We start from the raw sequence: 26,799 nt of genomic DNA, 5'->3' as shown, positions 1-26,799 counted from the left end.
ATGATGAGATACATTGTTGTTATAAGTGTCTAAGTGTTTTGATGATGAGATACATTGTTGTTATAAGTGTCTAAGTGTTTTGATAATGAGATACATTGTTGTTATAAGTGTCTAACTGTTTTGATGATGAGATACATTGTTGTTATAAGTGTCTAACTGTTTTGATGATGAGATACATTGTTGTTATAAGTGTCTAACTGTTTTGATAATGAGATACATTGTTATTATTCCCATTGTTTAGCTTCTTTCTTTGTTGCTCATATCGGTTGTTTACTGTGATAAAAGTTTTCTTCCTTTTGTGACTCTGATGAAGTTACAGACTTTACACATTACATTCACTTATGGTTTTATTTTAGTAAGTATTTGATATGATTTAACTTTTCAACATTATTTTTGTAAATGTAATTTTACCAACATCACAATTTCAGTATTGTTCTATAGGTTTTAATGATTATAAACTTCATGAACAGTTACTACTACACTGTTTTTTTTTGTACAATGAAATCCTTTTAGTCCAGTAATTGACAGTCCAAGTTATTCACAATCCAGATGGTTTTCATGGACAAGTTTTAACAATAAGAACTTTAGTCATTAATTCATACCTTCACATTTCAAATATGTATAGAGATTTATTATAATAAACATGAATTTTGTATGATACATGATTCAGTAACCTACACATGAATCTACAAGGGAATCAGTTGGAATGGGAAACATAAAAATAATTTACAGATTTCAAAACAGTTGTGCTTACAACTTAACCATAACTCATATCCTTTGCAGCAAAGTGGATAATTATTCCAGATAATTCAGATCAGTGAACAGAAACTATATATTGAAATCATTCTAACAAAATGCAAGACCTGTATCTTTGGACACGTTGCTACGTCAGAACTGTTTCTTGGTGACAGAATGCTTGCCGTTTGGGTGTGTGGTGTTCCATCAGAGCTATTTCTTGATAACTGAATAGTTATGAAGGTACTAATTACCTTGGAAAATAACTTGTGTATGGATGAAGTAGCTGCAAGTAGAGTAGAGCTGTGAAAACTTTAATCACTAAGGTTGATGTGCTGAATGGTTTATAGCAGCTACTCTATGTGCTAATGTTATATGTTGCAGACACCTACATTTGTGAAACCTAATTGACCCAAGATGCTTTGAAAGTGTTGTAATCAGTCCTGTTGTTGATACAAGATGTAGGTGGAAGAAGAAAGCTTGGATGGCAACAGTGTTGGAGTGGCTAGAGGATACGAACATTGCCGTACCAGATCAAGAGCTGCCATGAGTGATACGTGGATGCTGAAATGATCAGGTCGTTTATAACTTACTATCACTGTCAGCTGATTAGAAAATATGTAGAATGTTCAGTTAATACCTTTGTGACTTTAACAGATGGTAAGTTATACCTGGTCCAACATTACTATAGAAACGGTTGTTAAGATTTTACCACAGTGTGGGCAGAGCAGGACTTTTGAGATGTCAGACATCTTTTAATGAGGTTATCTCTGGAATTATATTCAATCATAAGTAGTGATATACCGTGTAAGTTGTTCAGTGGCTCGAAATTGACTCAGCAGAACAAATCAGTTAAGAGTCATCAGATGAAGACATCATTTATATTTGTGTCCCATTAAGAGTGTGGTTACAATGGATTCTGGCAAGAAAAATGACCCAGTTATTACAGTCCAGACATCATGACATGGTTTGAATAAAATAATGTGTGTGAAAATGATGACTTATTTACTTACAGCTGTTCAAAAACTATATAAAAGTTATGTTGTATATTATTCCATTTTGTATTCCATCAGTTATTATTGTGAACAACATGATGAATTATGGGAAGACAGTGAAACCATACATCACTTTGATGATGAAATTAATCATAAAGTAGAAAATAATAACTTGTAATAACATCCAGTTATTAGAATCAGTCACTCTGATTTTAATTGTATCATTATTGACTGGTAAACATAAGGGTAAAAACTAGTTATTGTAGGAGTAACTGAAGAGCAACTGTATGTTTCAATGATCTAGAAAAACATCTTCATCACAGATGTCTTCAGTGTGATCGGGTTTTGTTAGATATTGTTCTGTGAGACAACTGAACTTACGGTGTGATCAGGTTTTGTTGGATATTGTTCTGTGAGACAACTGAACTTACAGTGTGATCAGGTTTTGTTAGATATTGTTCTGTGAGACAACTGAACTTACAGTGTGATCAGGTTTTGTTAGATATTGTTCTGTGAGACAACTGAACTTACAGTGTGATCAGGTTTTGTTAGATATTGTTCTGTGAGACAACTGAACTTACAGTGTGATCAGGTTTTGTTAGATATTGTTCTGTGAGACAACTGAACTTACAGTGTGATCAGGTTTTGTTAGATATTGTTCTGTGAGACAACTGAACTTACAGTGTGATCAGGTTTTGTTAGATATTGTTCTGTGAGACAACTGAACTTACAGTGTGATCAGGTTTTGTTAGATATTGTTCTGTGAGACAACTGAACTTACAGTGTGATCAGGTTTTGTTAGATATTGTTCTGTGAGACAACTGAACTTACAGTGTGATCAGGTTTTGTTAGATATTGTTCTGTGAGACAACTGAACTTACAGTGTGATCAGGTTTTGTTGGATATTGTTCTGTGAGACAACTGAACTTACAGTGTGATCAGGTTTTGTTGGATATTGTTCTGTGAGACAACTGAACTTACAGTGTGATCAGGTTTTGTTGGATATTGTTCTGTGAGACAACTGAACTTACAGTGTGATCAGGTTTTGTTGGATATTGTTCTGTGAGACAACTGAACATACAGTATGATCAGGTTTTGTTGGATATTGTTCTGTGAGACAACTGAACTTACAGTGTGATCAGGTTTTGTTAGATATTGTTCTGTGAGACAACTGAACTTACAGTGTGATCAGGTTTTGTTAGATATTGTTCTGTGAGACAACTGAACTTACAGTGTGATCAGGTTTTGTTAGATATTGTTCTGTGAGACAACTGAACTTACAGTGTGATCAGGTTTTGTTAGATATTGTTCTGTGAGACAACTGAACTTACAGTGTGATCAGGTTTTGTTAGATATTGTTCTGTGAGACAACTGAACTTACAGTGTGATCAGGTTTTGTTAGATATTGTTCTGTGAGACAACTGAACTTACAGTGTGATCAGGTTTTGTTAGATATTGTTCTGTGAGACAACTGAACTTACGGTGTGATCAGGTTTTGTTAGATATTGTTCTGTGAGACAACTGAACTTACAGTGTGATCAGGTTTTGTTGGATATTGTTCTGTGAGACAACTGAACTTACAGTGTGATCAGGTTTTGTTAGATATTGTTCTGTGAGACAACTGAACTTACAGTGTGATCAGGTTTTGTTGGATATTGTTCTGTGAGACAACTGAACTTACAGTGTGATCAGGTTTTGTTGGATATTGTTCTGTGAGACAACTGAACTTACAGTGTGATCAGGTTTTGTTAGATATTGTTCTGTGAGACAACTGAACTTACGGTGTGATCAGGTTTTGTTGGATATTGTTCTGTGAGACAACTGAACTTACAGTGTGATCAGGTTTTGTTGGATATTGTTCTGTGAGACAACTGAACTTACGGTGTGATCAGGTTTTGTTAGATATTGTTCTGTGAGACAACTGAACTTACGGTGTGATCAGGTTTTGTTAGATATTGTTCTGTGAGACAACTGAACTTACGGTGTGATCAGGTTTTGTTGGATATTGTTCTGTGAGACAACTGAACTTACAGTGTGATCAGGTTTTGTTGGATATTGTTCTGTGAGACAACTGAACTTACAGTGTGATCAGGTTTTGTTGGATATTGTTCTGTGAGACAACTGAACTTACAGTGTGATCAGGTTTTGTTGGATATTGTTCTGTGAGACAACTGAACTTACAGTGTGATCAGGTTTTGTTAGATATTGTTCTGTGAGACAACTGAACTTACAGTGTGATCAGGTTTTGTTGGATATTGTTCTGTGAGACATCTGAACTTGTTCTTCAAGTGGTACATTGTTTTAACATTTTATTTTATCTTTATAATTTATCAGCACCATGTATGTGTTGAGTGTTCATCAGTATAAAAAATTCTATCACTATTTCAATTGTTTCAAACTCAGAAATAATTCATAATTAATGTTGTTTTTTTCATTTTGTAACATTTGTTTATTTTGTGTTGTTTACAAAGAAAAAATAAAATATTTGATTTTCGTTTGTTACAGTTCTGGTGAGAATTGTCTATAAACGTTACATTTACTGAATTTGTTTTTGGAATTTTCCTGCCTGTCCCAAGTTTACTAAGAAACTCAGGATTTTTGATAGTGGTTTTATTACTACATCTGTTTGTTGGCACCTCTCTTCTTTTGATGTTGCATCATGTAACTTGACAAATAACTAGTGATGTTTAGTGTGGGAAAACAACTAGTGATGTTTAGTGTTGGAAAACAACTAGTGATGTTTAGTGTTGGAAAACAACTAGTGATGTTTAGTGTTGGAAAACAACTAGTGATGTTTAGTGTTGGAAAACAACTAGTGATGTTTAGTGTTGGAAAACAACTAGTGATGTTTAGTGTTGGAAAACAACTAGTGATGTTTAGTGTTGGAAAACAACTAGTGATGTTTAGTGTTGGAAAACAACTAGTGATGTTTAGTGTTGGAAAACAACTAGTGAAGTTTAGTGTTGGAAAACAACTAGTGAAGTTTAGTGTTGGAAAACAACTAGTGAAGTTTAGTGTTGGAAAACAACTAGTGAAGTTTAGTGTTGGAAAACAACTAGTGAAGTTTAGTGTTGGAAAATCACTAGTGAAGTTTAGTGTTGGAAAACAACTAGTGATGTTTAGTGTTGGAAAATAACTAGTGAAGTTTAGTGTTGGAAAATAACTAGTGAAGTTTAGTGTTGGAAAATAACTAGTGAAGTTTAGTGTTGGAAAACAACTAGTGAAGTTTAGTGTTGGAAAACAACTAGTGATGTTTAGTGTTGGAAAATAACTAGTGAAGTTTAGTGTTGGAAAATAACTAGTGATGTTTAGTGTTGGAAAACAACTAGTGATGTTTAGTGTTGGAAAACAACTAGTGATGTTTAGTGTTGGAAAATAACTAGTGAAGTTTAGTGTTGGAAAATAACTAGTGAAGTTTAGTGTTGGAAAACAACTAGTGAAGTTTAGTGTTGGAAAACAACTAGTGATGTTTAGTGTTGGAAAATAACTAGTGAAGTTTAGTGTTGGAAAACAACTAGTGATGTTTAGTGTTGGAAAATAACTAGTGAAGTTTAGTGTTGGAAAATAACTAGTGATGTTTAGTGTTGGAAAACAACTAGTGAAGTTTAGTGTTGGAAAACAACTAGTGATGTTTAGTGTTGGAAAATAACTAGTGATGTTTAGTGTTGGAAAACAACTAGTGAAGTTTAGTGTTGGAAAACAACTAGTGAAGTTTAGTGTTGGAAAACAACTAGTGAAGTTTAGTGTTGGAAAACAACTAGTGATGTTTAGTGTTGGAAAATAACTAGTGAAGTTTAGTGTTGGAAAATAACTAGTGAAGTTTAGTGTTGGAAAATAACTAGTGAAGTTTAGTGTTGGAAAACAACTAGTGAAGTTTAGTGTTGGAAAACAACTAGTGATGTTTAGTGTTGGAAAACAACTAGTGATGTTTAGTGTTGGAAAATAACTGTAAAAGTATTTAAATATGATTACATGAAGCAGACAATAAACAAAATTGAGAAAATCAAGTAATTTGTGACTTCCAGAGTGGTTAATAAAAAAAAAAGAAACAAACTAATGAAAAGTTTTAGGGAGAAACTACAGGTTTGGGATTGTTTTAAAGCTTTTTTTAGATGTTATTTTCTTTTATGAAGATTTTTTGTGTTGAATTATGTTTATGTGAAAACTAAAATAATTTTTTTCTACAAAAAGATAACAGGTAAGATTAGTTAGGGTTAATTAGTGTGATGGGTAACTCGAACCTTTATGTCTTTTATGTTGTTGTTAAGTTTATTTTGTTCATGCAATGACCACAAATAAAGGACTCATTTTTGGAAACTAAAATATATTATTGAGATACATTTGACAAAATAAATTTTTAAAAGAAATATTTAATGTGTATCAGTATAGTTAAAACTGACCAGATAAACTGATTGGAAGTTTCTGATAAAATAACTTGTATTCTGAGATGGATGAAGGTATTTCTAATGAAACTTTGAAGAATGGATGGCAACTGCCTGTTGTGGAGACACAAGCATAGAGGATGACACTTTGAAAGCCTTCTGCCTGAAGACGAAACTTTCAAAACGTTGTCCTCTACACTTGTGTCTCCACAACAGGCAGTTGCCATCTGTTCTACAAAGTTTCATCATGAATACTCTGCCTAAACAATCTGTCAAAGGTATTTATAAGGTTTTTCTAAAAATCATGTAACAAAAAAAAAGATTTGGATATTTCACAAATAATAAATAATGATAAAAATAATGTAATTACATGAATGTTTTACAGTGAAATTCAGATACTATTTAGTAAGTTTCTACCAATCTTTTTACACTTTTGTTAAATATTTTTATTGTGAGAAAGCAAACTGAGATGTTCTTCCAGTCATTAAGGAGAGTTCACAGTCTGATATATTCACTTAGTGTGTGTTTTTCTAGATTACGCTGGTAATATTGACATATATAAAAGCACCTACACTGTTACTTGACAGATATATTACTGATACATAGGTCTTTTACACTATATATCTTATTACAATATAGTATATAATGATATTGTTTAGTTGTGACTTTACAGTTTTATGTTGCTCTTACCAAGTGAATTTCTATAACATACAAAATATTGCTGTTGTATGCTTTAATAGTATTAATAGTTGTTCATGTGGGTAATAATGTGAGTCTGACAGAACTGAATGGTAATATAATCTGTGATATTCTGGTTTATGGTTTCAGGTTCCAAACAGACCACCTCACTCACGCAGAGAGTAAGTTGTCAGTTATCATAATTTTACTTAGTTTATTCCAGTGTTATGTTTTATATATTCACTCAAGTAATTTATTGATTGTATTAAAAGCAAAATATAAAGAAAGAACTTTGATGACTACATTTGTTTTTATGATTAAAGTGAGACGTACTTATGGTGGTAAGAACTGTGTAAATAAAACTGTTTAAAACTACGCACACATACAAGACATTTCAGTGTGTCACAAATGTTTTGTATTTATTATTGGATATAATTTCAATTACACGTTCACTAATTATATTGAATTTGCTACATATTTTATAAATCTCTGTATCTGTGTATCTTTAACTGTGGATGATACAAAGATACCTAGTATATTTTATTCAAAATATTCTTATGCTTGATAAAGTTTAGCTATTTTGTCCTGAAAGGCAGTCTTTCTTAACCAGTATTATTATGTATATAAGATATGAATGTGGTTTGTGGCTTCCCAGGATTAAGTCAAGGTTTTTGTGTACTTGTTGCTATGTACATACATAAGCTGTGAATGTGGTTTGTGGCTTTCCAGGATTAAGTCAAGGTTTTTGTGTACTTGTTGCTATGTACATACATAAGCTGTGAATGTGGTTTGTGGCTTTCCAGGATTAAGTCAAGGTTTTTGTGTACTTGTTGCTATGTGCATACATAAGCTGTGAATGTGGTTTGTGGCTTTCCAGGATTAAGTCAAGGTTTTTGTGTACTTGTTGCTATGTACATACATAAGCTGTGAATGTGGTTTGTGGCTTCCCAGGATTAAGTCAAGGTTTTTGTGTACTTGTTGCTATGTACATACATAAGCTGTGAATGAGGTTTGTGGCTTTCCAGGATTAAGTCAAGGTTTTTGTGTACTTGTTGCTATCTACATACATAAGCTGTGAATGTGGTTTGTGGCTTTCCAGGATTAAGTCAAGGTTTTTGTGTACTTGTTGCTATGTACATACATAAGCTGTGAATGTGGTTTGTGGCTTCCAGGATTAAGTCAAGGTTTTGTGTACTTGTTGCTATGTACATACATAAGCTGTGAATGTGGTTTGTGGCTTTCCAGGATTAATTCAAGGTTTTTGTGTACTTGTTGTTATCTACATACATAAGCTATGAATGTGGTTTCAGGTTTCATGGGATGATCTCCAGAACAGAAACAGAATGGCATCTCCGTGAGTGTGATGGATGTTACTTAGTACGGGAAAGCCAAAGGGCTCCTGGTCAATACACCCTTAGCATGAGGTACTGGTTGATTGTACAGTTGTCTTGTTAACTGTTATATTGTAGCTCAAGTCATGTATCGATTTACAACTTAAATACTTTCAACATTGTTTAAAGAAAGTTTGTAATGGATAATAAATTATATTAAATAGTCTTAAAATGGTATTAAAATGATTTGACAAATGTTTCTGATGCAGTACTTACCTACTCCCATAAGATTACCTGTCTTCATTCAGCACTGCCCTCTATATTCAAACCTTTTCATAATGCATACCACAAGCTTGCATCCCCCCTGTTGGAATTAATATATTCCCATGTGTCTCTCAAGCAAATAATCCTACATCATCTATTAACTAGTAACAGTATCCTTGTGTGTTAATGTGACACCATCTATATCTCCCAATGTTCCATCAAGTTGTGTTTTTGTCTTTTTTGGGGTTTTATCGTCCACCTGTGGTCTTGCTCCAGACTCCAGTGTGACTAACTGGTAAGTTTTCCTCTTTTCACAAGGGCCTTCCTTTCTTTTTATCACATAGATGTGGTGAGAAGTGTTGCAGCAGGTATCTTTTAACTTAAGATCCACACTGTAAGCCATGTAGAGTTGTACTCTGTCATCCATGGCTCTGCATGCTCATCATAGGATGTTCCACAAGATTGCTGCAAGGTTATCTACTTTGTAATAATTGCTTCATGAACATGTCCATTCTGGACAGTACCATCCATGGACTGCATGGGTAAAGCAGAATGGGATAGCTGCCCCAAACTACTGTGTCAAGAGTGAAGGACTTGGCATGGTCTGTTTTTAAAAGTAGTGTTTCGTGGTCACCCACTGTACTGTCTCTGGTGATAACGTTCCAACCAATTCTGATGCCCCTTCCTTTGAATGGAGTGTAGGAATCCTTACTGCTCTCCAGTTCCAAGTTGCTGGAGTGGTTGATCATCAAGGCACACTTCATGTTACGAATGAAATTTGCCCCTTTTGATTGGGTGCCCTCATCCTACCTTTGCATGGATGTTGGTTCCCAGCAATGAGGTGTTGGATTTGAGTGAAACAGTTAACATAAGTCCTTGCACATGTTGAGTCCAGTTCCAGATAGCTTTAGGGTATCCATTTTTTGTAGTGGTCAGAAATTGGTGTGGATCTTTTTCCCCAGTCCTCGGATTGGAGTTAAAAACTGTATTATCATCATGCTACCGTCATGTTGATGTTGGTATCCAGTACAGGAAGTTATTTAATGTAGAGTATTTGCCGAGTATGGTTTGATGTTCCTTAACCACGCTATGCCTTTTGATTTCTACCCTTGTGTTTTATGAATTATGCAAATAGGCAGAAAGTGTACCGGCACAGAAATGGCACAGTTCCCTTCCTCTGATCTCCAGTTTTCAGGAGATATCCTTTGGACGTTTTGGGGGGGTGCTATTCCCTTGCACTGGCCCTCCTCCTTTTCATTGTGGGATTACAACTAACCTTGTGAAAGAAGATAAGTATATATTGGAAATACATCTTCAGTATAGGAAAGTTATAACTTCTTTGAGATTTAATCAATGAAAACTACAAACAAAAACAAGTAAGTTTCAGATTTAACCAATAAAACTACAAACAAAAATAAGTAAATTTCAGACTTAATCAATATAACTACAAAAGAAAACAAGTAAGTTTAAAATTTGACCAATATAACTACAAAAGAAAACAAGTTAGTTTAAAATTTAACCAATAAAACTACAAACGAAAACAAGTGAGTTTCAGATTTAACCAATAAAACTACAAACGAAAACAAGTGAGTTTCAGATTTAACCAATATAACTACAAACGAAAACAAGTGAGTTTCAGATTTAACCAATATAACTACAAACGAAAACAAGTGAGTTTCAGATTTAACCAATGTAACTACAAACGAAAACAAGTAAGTTTCAGACTTAATCAATGAAAACTACAAACAAAAACAAGTAAGTTTCAGATTTAACCAATAAAACTACAAACGAAAATAAGTAAATTTCAGACTTAATCAATATAATTACAAACGAAAACAAGTAAGTTTAAAATTTAACCAATATAACTACAAACAAAAACAAGTAAGTTTAAAATTTAACCAATATAACTACAAACGAAAACAAGTAAGTTTCAGATTTAACCAATATAACTACAAACGAAAACAAGTGAGTTTCAGATTTAACCAATATAACTACAAACGAAAACAAGTGAGTTTCAGATTTAACCAATGTAACTACAAACGAAAACAAGTGAGTTTCAGATTTAACCAATGTAACTACAAACGAAAACAAGTGAGTTTCAAATTTAACCAATGTAACTACAAACGAAAACAAGTAAGTTTAAAATTTAACCAATAAAACTACAAACGAAAACAAGTAAGTTTCAGACTTAATCAATGAAAACTACAAACAAAAACAAGTAAGTTTCAGATTTAACCAATAAAACTAGAAACGAAAATAAGTAAATTTCAGACTTAATCAATATAACTACAAACGAAAACAAGTAAGTTTAAAATTTAACCAATATAACTACAAACGAAAACAAGTAAGTTTAAAATTTAACCAATATAACTACAAACGAAAACAAGTAAGTTTAAAATTTAACCAATATAACTACAAACGAAAACAAGTAAGTTTAAAATTTAACCAATATAACTACAAACGAAAACAAGTAAGTTTCAGATTTAACCAATATAACTACAAACGAAAACAAGTAAGTTCAGATTTAACCAATATAACCACAAACGAAAACAAGTGAGTTTCAGATTTAACCAATATAACCACAAACGAAAACAAGTGAGTTTCAGATTTAACCAATATAACTACAAACGAAAACAAGTAAGTTTCAGATTTAACCAATAAAACTATAAATGAAAATAAGTAAATTTCACACTTAATGAATGAAAACTACAAACAAAAACAAGTAAGTTTAAAATTTAACCAGTACAAACTTCAAAGGAAAACAAGTAAGTTTTAGATATAAAACTATCAAAAAATAAAGTTAAAAAAAGTTATTTGTTTTCGTTAATGAAAATCTCTCGAGTGTTGAAACAAGAAAACAAGGCACCTTCATTGATAACTGTGTCTACAAAGAAACAATTTAGTAAAACCTATGCTGTGCTGTGATGATGAACATTATTGAATGTTGAGTACAAGTACATTGTTGGAGAACTGTCAGACAATTCCAGAAAAGGCCACAGGCCCAGTAGTTACCACAGGAACTGCTGGTTATACATGTCCAGAGGGACGGCAGTTTTGCTGATATTATTAATGATATAATGGGCTTCAATGAATTACACCCTAGTAGTCTAGAAGTATCGGTCTAAGCTTTGCTATCTTATTAAAAAGCATCTTTAAATCATATTGAACATCTGCACAGGTTAAGTTTGTGTTATGTTTGAAACCAATGAACGTTTCTGTTTTGGTTTAGAAAACAGGTTTTGATGTTTTCTCACTTTTCTACTTACTCGTTACAAGATTCATGACAGCTACAAAAAACTTTCGACTGTATTACGATGGAAAACATTATGTGGGTGAAAAAGATTTGACACTGTGCAGGATTTAGTGGCTGATGGTCTCATCACACTGTACTTAGAATACAATGCTGCAGAGTACATATCTATGATGTGTGTTCAAATAAAATACGAAGAAAGCCCCTACATGACTCTAAGTTCTTATCAGCAAAAGATGCGTCAAATGAGGATTCAGAAGAGGTCCAGCTTTTCAAGCCAAGAAAGCAACAGCACCCGATCTCCCCACGAATACGACAGACCTTCTGATGATGTAAGTAGAGCTGTCTTTTCTTTAGTTCCATGTGTTTACTTTTTGATAAGTATACTAGTACAAGCTAGATATCTCCAACTGATCGCAAGTGCGACAATACAGTAGATGCTGTATTTTACACTGATTAAAAAAAACAAAATAAAAATGGTTGTATGGTTCTGATAATACTCCACACTGGTCTTCTCAAACATAATTATCTCTCTGTAATTATACTGACTTGTAATGCTAAAAGCTGGGGTTAGATTCCTTCTGGTGGACAGAGTGCACATAGTACATTATATAGTTTGAAACCAAAATAGAACAAATAAATATAAGTTGTTTTTTAATGAAAACAGTTTAAAAATTAATATATATAAGAAATGTTGAAAATGAGTAAGTTTCAAAATTAATTTACTAAAAGTTTGAATGAACTTTAAGGGTTCCTGTTTTCTTTGTATCAACAAATCAATAGTAATGATAAATATATAAAGGAGCTGATACCAGTAAACCAATAAGGACATTAGTTTCAGCAGTCCAGATAGAGAGGTTATTGTTTCAGTAGTCCACGTAGAGATGTTATTGTTTCAGTGGTCCATGTGGAGACATTATTTTTTCTGCAGTCTACAAGAGAACATAAATAAAAGTTGAAAAGACTGGTAAGCTAAATGTTTTAAAGTACATAATTTTGTACTCATTGGCCAAAGTCTGTTTAATTTATGTCAGGCTTAAAACTTGTTTAAGTCTCTCATTGTCATGGAATACATTCTCTCTCCCCCATATATATTTGACATACTGTGTAACATTTGTTATGGAGTTCAAAAGTATAATATTGACAGTATGTGAGTTTGAAATTTTGTACCACAACGAAAAAGAGAATTCTCTTTCAAAATTTTCAAAGTTTAAAGTGGCTTATATTTTTATTGTTTATAGGAAAATAAACCTTGCATTGAGAGAGAGTTGTTTGTCTGTAAATGTGCCACTTGAAGTGTTAACCCTATCATGTTATAAGAACAAGAGTTGTTTTTGTATTAATTATGTTAATTGAGGACGTGAACTTTTTGTTTTCAGAATGGAATATTTTTCCCAGAAGATTTGGTACTGGGTGATATTGATGTCCATCGTTTTGAGAAGCCTCATAACTTTAGGGTAAATGATGAACCTCTGCGTCTTCATTTATCTTCACTTCTAATGATCTTCACATGTTTTTACTATTGAGTAATACAATTCTACCTAAAATAAGTCCGAGTCCATTCTAGCTTGTTTCAGAAAAATGTATTAAATTTTTCATAACCAGCATTAAATGTAAAAGGTCCACTTGATCAACCAAAGAAGCAACAGTTTTTGTTAAAGTTTATTTAAACCCATCCTGTGTTATGTAAATTTTCCTTTTAAAATTATTTGATGGAGACAGTTTTAAAATGGTCAGTGGGAGATGTGTCTGTGTTTTTAATTTACCAGTTACTTAGGTTTAGGTTTGAATTAGTGGTAGTAAGTATGTTGTCCTAGCTAGGAACGTTTTACACAGTGCATCATTTAAAGCAACAAAAGTTGAAATGGCTTTTTTTTTTGTTTTACCCAACAAGTAAGAGTTTAGGTTTCAACAGAACTTTTTATTTATTTAAGTTTTTCTGTTTATTGTTTGAAAGACATGGGTAGTTCTGTTTAATATTATTATTTAATTCATATATCGATCCATTTGGATAAAATTAACCCATCTGGTGAGGAAAGTGTATGTTTGTTTGAAGATTAGAATATGAGGCAGCATTATATCTTTACAGTTTGTAGTTAGTAAATACTAATATGTCTTTATATAGTTTCAGAAATCCATGATTTCCTCTATTACTTAATGTTTAAAACTAATGAACAGTAAGCAAATGTTATTAATTTCCTGGTTCAAGTGATTTCACTTTGAGATATCTTTAAAGACAGTTTAAAGGATATATATATGCAAAAACGGCTCGTTTGGGTTGAGAAAATATTTTACATAGAAGAGCGAACAATGTTTCGATATTTAATGAAACAAATGTACTGTATTTAAGTTTTATATTTAATACAATGAATGCTCTGGTCTTCAGTTTGATATTTAATAGAACTAACGTTCTTATTTAAGCTTTGTATTTAATACAAAGAATGTTCTGCACTGAAGCTTTATATTTAATAGAACAAATGTTCTTATTTAAGTTTTATATTTAATACAATGAATGCTCTACATAGAAGAGCGAACAACATTTCGACCTTCTTCGGTCATCGTCAGGTTCACAAAGAAAGAGGTAACTGACCGGAAGCTGACCACATGTTTGGAAGGGGTTGTGTAACTGGGTGTCGGAATGTAGAGGGCGGTGTTAGATGTTTGAATATATAATTTTATATTTATTATATTTAATATAGGTATAAAGGCGTTCCTTTATATTGCTTTATTTTGGGTTATTTTATAACTGCCACGACTTCTATATTGGAGAAACAAGTAGAAAAATGGAAACCAGATTCAAAGAACATAAAAAGTCACCTTCACACGTTTTCGAATGCTGCAAGTCAAATAAACACAACATAACCATAGAAAACACTCAAATACTAAATAAAGAAACAAACATAAACAAACGCAAAATTAAAGAAGCCTCACTTATACAACAACTTAAACCCAAAATAAACCAATACAAAGGAACACCTTTATACCTATACTAATAAATATAATCAAACATCTACGCACGCCCTCTACATTCCTATATTCAGTTATACAACCCCCTTCAAACATGTGGTCAGCTATCGGTCAGTTACCTCTTTCTTTGTGAACCTGACGATGACCGAAGAAGGTCGAAACGTTGTTCGCTCTTCTATGTAAGATATTTTCTCAACCTAAATGAGCCGTTTTTACATATAAATTTTACATATAAATTTCTCTACAAGTGGGTTTTCTCGACAACACTGAGTTTAAAGGAGAAGTTACTGTTATCATGTGTTATTACCTTTGTTGTTTAGTTAGTTGTTATGAAACTTCTGTTGTTGTTTTCTTTAATGGCTAACATTTCTGTTATATCTTTTTAATATTCAGACCCACAACTTTAAAGGCCTACCGTGGTGTGACCTGTGTGGAAACTTCATGTGGGGGATTATTGCTCAAGGTGTCAAATGTGAAGGTAAGTGTGAAAACCTTGGTGTGGCCTGTGTGGAATTATTGCTCAATTGTTAAGGGCTAAGGTAAGTCTGAAAACTTTGGTGTGACTTTCATGAAAACTCGATGTAAGAGATACTTTTCCAAGGTAAGTAAGTCATCCATTAATAAAGATATCAGAGATACAGTCAGTAGTATTAACAAATAGAGAACAATTTTTTACAAATTACGTTTTAGTTTACTGTTATGGAAGAATGTTGGTTGACCGTGTTTAGTTCTGAATTAAAGGCTTTATGGATTTGTTGGATATGACTGTAAAAATTAGCTTTACTCTTACTAGGTGCGATAAGATAATGAAACATAAAACCAACCATTCTTGGAAACCTATTAAACAGATTTTAGCAATACTAAGCACTTGTCACATTACTTGAAATAAGCTGTTAATGGACTGTGTTTATCTAGGAAGGTGTTTAATTGCATTTCATGTTGTTATTAATAATGCCTTTAAGATATACTCTCCTCTGTCTGTACCTTTTCTCAAATAAAAGCTTGTGATGTACAGTTCTTGAAGCATATAATAACATATTTAATCTTGAAGGAGTTGGGCTGTATGAACACACTTAGGTTTTGTATTTAGATTACATATTTAATCTTGAAGGAGTTGGGCTGTATGAACACACTTAGGTTTTGTATTTAGATTACATATTTAATCTTGAAGGAGTTGGGCTGTATGAATACACTTAGGTTTTGTATTTAGATTTCTGTAAGAAACTTTTTTTTATATAATAACATATTTAATCTTGAAGGAGTTAGGCTGTATGAAGACACTTAGGTTTTGTATTTAGATTACATATTTAATCTTGAAGGAGTTGGGCTGTATGAATACACTTAGGTTTTGTATTTAGATTACATATTTAATCTTGAAGGAGTTGGGCTGTATGAATACACTTAGGTTTTGTATTTAGATTTCTGTAAGAAACTTTTTTTTATATAATAACATATTTAATCTTGAAGGAGTTAGGCTGTATGAATACACTTAGGTTTTGTATTTAGATTACATATTTAATCTTGAAGGAGTTGGGCTGTATGAATACACTTAGGTTTTGTATTTAGATTACATATTTAATCTTGAAGGAGTTGGGCTGTATGAATACACTTAGGTTTTGTATTTAGATTACATATTTAATCTTGAAGGAGTTGGGCTGTATGAATACACTTAGGTTTTGTATTTAGATTACATATTTAATCTTGAAGGAGTTGGGCTGTATGAATACACTTAGGTTTTGTATTTAGATTACATATTTAATCTTGAAGGAGTTGGGCTGTATGAATACACTTAGGTTTTGTATTTAGATTACATATTTAATCTTGAAGGAGTTGGGCTGTATGAATACACTTAGGTTTTGTATTTAGATTACATATTTAATCTTGAAGGAGTTGGGCTGTATGAATACACTTAGGTTTTGTATTTAGATTACATATTTAATCTTGAAGGAGTTGGGCTGTATGAACACACTTAGGTTTTGTATTTAGATTACATATTTAATCTTGAAGGAGTTGGGCTGTATGAATACACTTAGGTTTTGTATTTAGATTACATATTTAATTTTGAAGGAGTTGGGCTGTATGAATACACTTAGGTTTTGTATTTAGATTACATATTTAATCTTGAAGGAGTTGGGCTGTATGAATACACTGTATGAATACACTTAGGTTTTGTATTTAGATTACATATTTAATCTTGAAGGAGTTGGGCTGTATGAATACACTTAGGTTTTGTATTTAGATTACATATTTAATCTTGAAGGAGTTGGGCTGTATGAATACACTTAGGTTTTGTATTTAGATTACATATTTAATCTTGAAGGAGTTGGGCTGTATGAATACACTTAGGTTTTGTATTTAGATTACATATTTAATCTTGAAGGAGTTGGGCTGTATGAATACACTTAGGTTTTGTATTTAGATTTCTGTAAGAAACTTTTTTTTTTGTATTTAGATTACACAGACTGTGGTTTTAGTGCCCATCGAAAATGTTCAAAAAATCCCTAACGACTGTCTACCAGACTTGAAGTACATTAAGAGAGTGTTTGGGATTGATCTTACCACACTGGTTAAAGCCCACAATACCCCTCGACCCTTTGTTGTGGACATGTGTATTAAAGAGATAGAGAACCGAGGTGGGATTGAGTCACTTTGTGCTTAACATTAATTTAAGCTCTGCGGTGTTATTGTATTTTAAATGAGAAATAAAATTTACAGAAAATTCAAGTATGTTGTGTCTTTTTAAGTTTTAAACAGAAAATAACATTTTGTGTATTAAGCTTATTGTGTTGTTTGCTTAAAACTCATAGCGTTAAAGAGAGATTTTTATGTAGTTTCTTTAATTTTAAATGGAAAATGTATTTTTTAATCTATTAAATTCTCAATAGTTTTCTTGTGTTATTTAATTAACAGTTATTTAAAAACGTCCACCGAGCTTTTGAGTTATTTTAAATTGAGAATGTTGTTGTGTAACATTTAATTCATGTATTGCAGTTGAAAATACAAATTGTTTATTGTTAAGAAACGGGTAATATTTTTGCTATAAATATTTATCAGTACTTAGCGGATGGAAGTACATTTTGATGGGAAACTTGATACATGTATATGTCCATTTTAGTTTACTGTTTAGAGATCAATGAAGAATCAAAATATTTATTGTTAATTACGTGATATTATTAAATAATTGTGGTCGTGTTAAACTTCAAACTAACTGAAATTGTTTGTTCAATTACGGTCATCTTTGAGAACTTTATATTAATTAAAATGTTTATTTTGAATTAATTTTTAAGTTTACTGTTTGACCTCTCTCTTTTGTTATGTGAATTGAATAAATACATCAATTTTCTACTAAAATTACAATCAAAACATTTTTTTAATCGGACACCTTAATGTTTTATTAATGTGCTAAAACTTACGTTTGGTGGCTTAGACTTACAAAAATGAAATATTTTTTCACTGATTATTATAACAGGTTTAGATGTGGAAGGACTCTATAGAATTTCAGGATTTAGTGATGAAGTTGAAGCGCTAAGGTTAAGTTTTGAAAAAGGTGAGTGTGAGAGTTTTATCTGTGAGTTGTGTGAAAAATGGTGACTAGAAAACCTAAGATAATTGTTTAGTTTCAAAATAATAGTTGTATTACAAATAACTGTATTTGAAATAACAAAACAACTGTATTTTTTAAAGGAATTATTAGTCAACTCACTTGTAATAATTATTTAGACAACTACAATATTTGCAACCAATACTTTCATTAATTAATGTACCACTATTCTTTTGTATGTAGTACTTAATACAGTTACTGTTTTTGTCCATTCTTCAAGATGGTTTACATGCAGATATTAGTCCTGGAGCTTTCGAAGATGTACATGTTATAACTGGTGTCCTGAAGCTTTTTTTCCGTCTTCTGCCTATTCCCTTGATCACATTTGACACCTACCCTTTATTTATGAATGGTGTTAGTGAGTATCACATTTGATAACTTTCTCTTTATTTATGAACAGTGTTAGTGAGTATCACATTCAATAACTTTTTATTTATTTATGAATGGTGTTAGTATCACATTTGGTAACTTTTTATTTATTTATGAATAGTGTTAGTATCACATTTGATAACTTATTATTTATTTATGAACAGTGTTAGTATCACATTTGATAACTTATTTATTTATGAATAGTGTTAGTATCACATTTGATAACTTATTATTTATTTATGAACAGTGTTAGTATCACATTTGATAACTTATTATTTATTTATGAATAGTGTTAGTATCACATTTGATAACTTATTATTTATTTATGAATGGTGTTAGTGAGTATCACATTCAATAACTTTTTATTTATTTATGAATGGTGTTAGTATCACATTTGGTAACTTTCTCTTTATTTATTAATGGTGTTAGTGAGTATCACATTCAATAACTTTCTCTTTATTTATTAATGGTGTTAGTATCACATTTGGTAACTTTTTATTTATTTATTAATGGTGTTAGTATCACATTTGATAACTTATTATTTATTTATGAACAGTGTTAGTGAGTATCACATTCAATAACTTATTATTTATTTATTAATGGTGTTAGTATCACATTTGATAACTTATTATTTATTTATGAATGGTGTTAGTGAGTATCACATTTGGTAACTTTTTATTTATTTATGAATGGTGTTAGTGAGTATCACATTTGGTAACTTTCTCTTTATTTATGAATGGTGTTAGTGAGTATCACATTTGGTAACTTTCTCTTTATTTATTAATGGTGTTAGTGAGTATCACATTTGATAACTTATTATTTATTTATGAATGGTGTTAGTGAGTATCACATTTGATAACTTATTATTTATTTATGAACAGTGTTAGTGAGTATCACATTCAATAACTTTTTATTTATTTATGTGGTGTTAGTATCACATTTGGTAACTTTCTCTTTATTTATGAATGGTGTTAGTGAGTATCACATTTGATAAGTTTCTCTTTATTTATTAATGGTGTTAGTGAGTATCATATTTGATAACTTTCTCTTTATTTATTAATGGTGTTAGTGAGTATCACATTTGATAACTTTCTCTTTATTTATTAATGGTGTTAGTGAGTATCACATTTGATAACTTTCTCTTTATTTATGAATGGTGTTAGTGAGTATCACATTTGATAACTTTCTCTTTATTTATGAATGGTGTTAGTGAGTATCACATTTGATAACTTTCTGTTTATTTATGAATGGTGTTAGTGAGTATCACATTTGATAACTTTCCTTTATTTATGAATGGTGTTAGTGAGTATCACATTTGATAACTTTCTCTTTATTTATGAATGGTGTTAGTGAGTATCACATTTGATAACTTTCTCTTTTGTTTCATGTGTTGTTATATTATACATTCATATTTGAAATATTAGTAAGTTGTTGAATGGAGATCGAAAGAAGCCAAATTAAGTATTTTTTATCGGTATCAGTATAGAATAAAAAAAATATTTGAATATGTTTGAACTTTATTGTAGAATAAAATTTAAATAATAAACTGTATTAATAATTCATGCTTTTTGATGATTTTATTGTCTTGAAACTGTTACACATTCTACTATATGCTGAATCCAAATATAATAAATTTTCTTCAATACGTACAGATTTTTACAAAATGTCACATGTGGTTTTACATAAGTGAATTATTTTCTTTGAAATTGAGTCACATTTTTTTACAGTTAAAATGTTGACAACCAGTTACTATAGATTTCTTCAGACCAATGATGATGCAAATATTACTGATTATTCTAGAACCTGAAACATAATAATAAAAATGTGAACATTGTGGTATATGAAATGATAATTTTATCTAAATATGATTTTTTTTCTTCTTTCTAATTTATAAAAAGTTCTCACATGGTAGAAAGAAATGAATATTATTTTTGAAATATATGTAGCTGAATTATGGAAAATATATTACTAAATCCAAAACAACTTTTGCGAAATCCAGATTTCCTGATACGTGTTACTAATATGATGTTTTCTGTTGATTATTAATGTAATTCATTTGTAACAAGATGCAAAATGATGGCAGGTGATAAAAATGGAATTGCAAAAAAGAGACAGACTATTTAGAAAATGTAATTTGACTACTTTATTTATGTATTTTCATTGGACTTGTGTGTGATGTTTTTGTAGAATATTTATGATTCTTAGTGAATGTGTCTAGTATATATGTATATACAATTCAGAAAGTTGTTGGTTTAATTTAAATTTCTATATCCTATATATATTTTGTAAAGCATTACATTGTGCTGTCGTGTTATCATTTTTATTTTATTTTAAATTTCACTTATCTACACAATATCTGAAATAGATGTTATTGTGTTATTGTTTTTTTTTTATATATATTTGTTGCTTTATCAATGAATACAAGGTTTTTTTATATTTGTAAGGTAATAATTCTATTAAATAACAATTATTAGGACAACAAACTCTGGAAGGAAGACTGGATGGTTTAAGAGAAGCTATTAACAAACTACCACCAGCTCACTATCAAACCCTGAAGTACTTACTGGCACATTTAAACAGGTAATTTACTAACTAGTAATATTAATACACTACCACCAGCTTGCTATCAAACCATAAAGTGTCATCTGGAACTTAACTCTTGGTGTGGTCTCAGTCTATATGACCAACCATATGACTTCTTTCTACTCATTTAAAGTCTTTATAGATTTAATACTTGTAACTTTCAATGTAGTGTGTATATCTTCACAAAATCTGGCATTCTTTCAGTTAGCATTGTAAGTTTTTATATACAAAAAATGATATTTTCTGGTGAAGTATTTTTAATAAAATAAAATTTGTTCATGAATATTTGAGTATATTTTGAATATTTCATATGCAAAGTAATTTTCAGGTTAAAACTAAAATTTCGTTTTGTCTTCGCATCATAATCCTTAGGACCTTGTAAATGCATTTCAAATGTTCCTCACCCCCCAGTGAAACTGTAGTTTTTCTCTTGTTTTTTTTTACCCTATCTCAAAATTGAACTTGTCAATTTGACTGACTTTGCAACCACCAAAAACTGAGAAAATCTTAATTTCCCTTTTTTGTTTCTAGAATAACTTCAGATCAGAACATGAAACTACATTCATTGATCTGAAGTTGCTATATGTTTGTAACATTGTATATATATGTATAATTAAATTTTATTGTTTTATTTCTATTTTAAAATGTCTAACTACTGTTGTCACCATAATAAGTTTTAAATCACTTGGATCATATGCAGCAAATGTTTTGATATCGAATTACATTACTACATCTAGTACAAGCAGCTTGTGTGTATGCTTTGTGAAACATTTTTATTATATTATTATTATTATCTTAACTAACCTAAAAAGATCCTTATTTTTATAGTTTTATAATTCAACATAAAGTATGAACAACAACAAAGTACTCAACCAGTTGTTGTTTTTTTCTCAACTGTCAGAGAGAGTTAACCCTACATCTAAGTACTCAACCAGTTGTTGTTTTGCCAAATTTTTGATATCGAATTACTCGACTGTCAGAGAGAGTTAACCCTTACATTAAATCTACTACAACCAGTTGTGTGTTGTTGCCCTCGACTGTCAGAGAGAGTTCCAGTTGTTGTCCAGTTGTTGTTGTTTTTAACCTCGACTGTCAGAGAGAGTTCCAGTTGTTGTTTTTAGCTACGACTGTCAGAGAGAGTTAACCCTAATTTTTTATACTACTCACAATATTGCACTTAATTTTTATTCAGTTAAATAATGCATCAAACAGTATAGACTAATAACAAGCAAAAAGTAGAAAAATTCCCTTACTTCTCATAATATTTCTGGCTTTCTAACTTAGTGACAAGAGTCATTATAAATACTTTCAAGCTAGTTGTGAACTTTTCCACAGGAACGACGTTCATACACAGTGAAACTGACATTTAACTGATCAGAAGATAATGTTTACAATACGTCATTTGAAAGATGAAAATTTTGAGTTTGTGTTGATTATGGGTAATATATAAATACTTAAAACATAAGAGAGAATTAGTAACACATTACAAAAGAGAGGAAGGGTCTTCTTGTCTATTCAGTATTTATGTAACCAAAGTTGAAGACTATAATTAATATGGTTTGTCTGAGCAATGGTGATATTATAGAGTTTAATTTTTGTTTAATTTTATACTTTTTTTGTTAATTTTCATCAACAAATGAGTTGATTTTTATTTTGTGTGCTATTCAGGAATTTTAATCTAACACAAAGATGAATAAACCTATTTGTGAAGTTTGATTGTAAAGTAGAACAGTCCTGGTTTTTAATAAACACCACGTGAAACACCATCACTTTTGGCTGCAGATATTTGTGTAAATTATAAAAAGTATAACTGTTTAAAACAACCAATAATTATAACATTTTAATCTGTTTCTTCTTCACAAAGTACCATGAGGTAAAACTCAAATAGGCATTCATAAGATAATCAAAGAAACATAAGTGAAAATATTCTTAGGTTGGACAGATTGTTTTAATTATGTTTTTTTCACAAATAATATGAAATTGAGTAGTAGTGGTATTGTCACAGTTTTAATTATTATGTATGTTAAGGATTAGAAGGAACAGGTTTTGAATTGACAAATTAGCACAGTTTTTTTTATGAAATGACTCCTCTATCTGTTTGGATGGACAGGTGAGCAAGAGAAAAGTGACCACTACAGATTGAAAACTAGATTCAGTTTGCATAGATGGACCAGTAAAAGGTTCTAAGTTATTGTGTTTAAAAAGATACCTAGAGTAAAGCAAAACTAATGGAGTCTCACCAACTTCTGTTGTCTTTCTGTCTGTCATAACTGATCGTATGTGTGATACTTTTTTCAGGGTAACTGAGAAACAGAAACAGAACCTGATGACACCACATAACCTTAGTACAGTGTTTTGTCCATCTTTGATGCGGACACCTGATTTAATTGCTCAGCCTGGACAACTTGCAGCGTGGCACCAAGAAAGTCTTGTCATTGAGATTCTTATTTCTCACCAGAGGGTTCTCTTTGAATATGGTTAGGTAGAATATGAATGTGTTTCCTACTTACTTCTTCTCCTGTTTATCCATTTTATGTTTCTCTTGGTTTACCGTAAAGCTAGAACTTGGTTTATTCTAATACACAGAGGTGTATTAGATCAATAACAAACAAAAGGTCTTATAAAAACAGACTAAAGCATATTCTATCCAAAATTTAAAGTGTCTAGATGTGGAAAGAGAAAGAAACATTTAATATTTCTAAAGTTTGAAACAGAAGTTAAACTTTGTAGAATTATGTTGGTTTCAACAAAAATATAACTTCCATATCAGAAACGTGTAAATGTTGGCAGAAAGCTTGTAATGTGGTTGTCTTTGATCCTTATTGGTTGGAACTAATTATTATCAACACTTTATAATCATCCATAAATATGTAAATGTATTTAAAACAGATATATAAGTTTCAATAATCTTCTTGGTTATTTTAAAATGTTCTATTTTTTGTATTTAAAATATTCGTCAATGAAGAGAGGAAACAGAAAATAACCAATGTTTGATCATTTGATTTATTTAACTTACTATAGCAAGTTTCTATTCATATTTAAACACTTGATAAGTTTACTTCCATGTAACACACACAAGAGACAAGTTTCTGATGATGGAGAAAGTTATCTGAAGAAACTGGAGAGTCCCTCCATATGGGATGTTTCCAGGTTATTTGGTTACTCACCATGTACAAAAACTGGTTATAAGTGTGGTACTTGCTCTGTGTGTACTGTTGACAAGAAAGGTTTTGTTTTTCTTTAAGGTCAACCAAGTGTAATATTTATTTTCTGAGCAACAGAGTGGAACCCAGTGGTTTCATGTTTGCTTACTGAATATGAAGTTAGGATGTAATACAGCATGAATAAGTGTTGTTTCAGAGTCACTAACATCTTTGATTTTAGTAAAGCGTGGGTTTACTTGCATAAAATGCTAGAACACCATATTACTGGAAAGAAACTACCCTTCTTTCCAGTAAAGATCAGTTTCTATAGCACTTGTAAGATCTTTCAGTAAAAAATTGGTTTCCAAAGAACTTCTAGAATCTTTCATTCTGGTAAGAGATCAGTTTCTATAGCACTTGTAGAATCTTTCTTTCCAATAAGAGATCAGTTTCTACAGCACTTGTAGAATCTTTCTTTCTAATAAAAGATCAGTTTCTATTGTACTTTTAGAATTTTTTCTTTCCAGTGAAAGATCAGTGTCTATAGCACTTTTAGAATCATTCCTTCCAGTGAAAGATTAGTTTCTATTCCACTTTAAGAATCTTTCATTCTGGCAAAATATCAGTTTCTATAGAACTTCCAGAATTTTTCTTTCCAATAAAAGATCAGTTTCTATAGCTTTTGTAGAGTCTTTCGTTCTGGTAAAATATCAGTTTCTATAGCACTTTGGAATATTTCTTTTCAATAAAAGATCGGTTTCTATTCCACTTTTAGAATCGTTTTCGTTCAAGTAAAATATCAGTTTTTATAGCATTTGTAGAATCTGTTAATAAAAGATCAGTTTCTATTCTACTTTTAGAATCTTTCATTCTAGTAAAATATCAGTTTCTATAGCACTTGTAGAATCTTTCTTTACAATAAAAGATCAGTTTCTATAGCACTTGTAGAATCTTTCTTTACAATAATAGATCAGTTTCTACAGCACTTGTAGAATCTTTTCTTTAGTGAAAGATCAATAAAAGATCAGTTTCTATAGCACTTGTAGAATCTTTCTTTACAATAAAATATCAGTTTCTACAGCACTTGTAGAATCTTTCTTTACAATAAAAGATCAGTTTCTACAGCACTTGTAGAATCTTTCTTTACAATAAAAGATCAGTTTCTACAGCACTTGTAGAATCTTTCTTTACAATAAAAGATCAGTTTCTACATCACTTGTAGAATCTTTACAATAAAAGATCAGTTTCTATAGCACTTGTAGAATCTTTCTTTACAATAAAATATCAGTTTCTACAGCACTTGTAGAATCTTTCTTTACAATAAAAGATCAGTTTCTACAGCACTTGTAGAATCTTTATTTACAATAAAATATCAGTTTCTATAGCACTTGTAGAATCTTTCTTTCCAATAAAAGATTAGTTTCTGTAGAACTTGTAGAATCTTTTTCAAATAAAAGATCAGTTTCTTCAGCACTTGAATCATTCAGTAAAAGATCAGCTTTTATAGGTTTTCTAGAATCAACCTTTTATTAAGTAACTTGCTAACAAAAAATTTTGATTTAATTTACTTAAGACAAAACAGATATTTTACAAACTGTTAGTAGAAGGCTTTTAGTTCTTGTATCAATGGTGGAAATATGGAGAAGACCCTTGTTAACAGTGAATCTACATTCATTATCCTTGTATTTACATCTTTTTACTTAATTCTGTGTGTGGAAAAAAAATGGAAGCTGTGGATATTATTTATACTTTGTTAATGTAAATATTCGCTTATTTTGTATATATTAATTTTTATATAAAAATCTGCATTTCATTGTGTTAAGTAACATGAGCCCTTTAAAGGTTCTCCATTTTGTGTTGTATATTGTTTTCTCTTTTTTGAAAAGTCTTTCTTACCTCAGAATTGTATCTGGATTAGTTTAACTTCATATTTTGTGTGTGAGTATAAAAACTTTCTGTTCTCTGGTGCTTGATATGGTTCTGTGATCTTTGCATATTTTACCATCAAATGACAGGCAAATTTCATATCATGTACAAACACCTTAGTTATTTTTTAGCAACTATACGTGTGTGTGGTTTATTTTGGGATGATGTCCTGTTTGTTTGTCAAAACCTGTTCCCAAATACAACAATCCAGGATGATTCTCACTCCATATCATAATACAGATCAGAAAAATCTTAATTACTTTAAAACCTGTATGGACCATATTCTCTCTTTGTATAACAAAATTGTACATTTAGTCCTAAGAAAGGTTTTCTTCATTGTAAGATTGTTTGTATTAAATATTTATTACGATCATTAGTTTTGTTGTTGAACAGTGATAGTGTAAAACTTTCCTACTTATTAACCACTTTTAATGGATTAATCCAGTGAAATAAAGCTGTGTCAGGAGCTCACTCGGTCGCAACTGTGTTGTTTTGGAAAAAACTGATATTGTGGCTGGGAAGATCATTGTAATAAGTGTTAGAGTGTATATTTGTTTCTCAAATGATTCTAGAAA

At 30.9% G+C, this 26,799-nt stretch overlaps 1 pseudogene across 1 annotated transcript in view; it reads left to right on the top strand.

Moving 5' to 3' along the window:
* Nucleotides 1-25,239, top strand: part of LOC143238058 (N-chimaerin-like) — a 33,941-nt pseudogene extending 8,702 nt beyond the window's left edge. Inside the window, exons 4-13 of the transcript XR_013020392.1 lie at nt 6,941-6,972; nt 8,101-8,214; nt 11,662-11,967; nt 13,015-13,092; nt 14,996-15,080; nt 17,064-17,235; nt 18,072-18,149; nt 18,424-18,561; nt 21,047-21,152; nt 23,454-25,239. The product of XR_013020392.1 is annotated as an N-chimaerin-like (transcript). The remainder of the gene's footprint in view (nt 1-6,940; nt 6,973-8,100; nt 8,215-11,661; nt 11,968-13,014; nt 13,093-14,995; nt 15,081-17,063; nt 17,236-18,071; nt 18,150-18,423; nt 18,562-21,046; nt 21,153-23,453) is intronic.
* The last annotated feature ends 1,560 nt before the right edge of the window (nt 25,240-26,799 follow it).

Source organism: Tachypleus tridentatus, chromosome 2 (assembly GCF_004210375.1).
Source record: "Tachypleus tridentatus isolate NWPU-2018 chromosome 2, ASM421037v1, whole genome shotgun sequence".
NCBI lineage: Eukaryota > Metazoa > Arthropoda > Merostomata > Xiphosura > Limulidae > Tachypleus > Tachypleus tridentatus.
The sequence above is the reverse complement of the archived record's forward strand: the minus strand, read 5'-3'. Positions and strand labels throughout refer to the sequence as shown.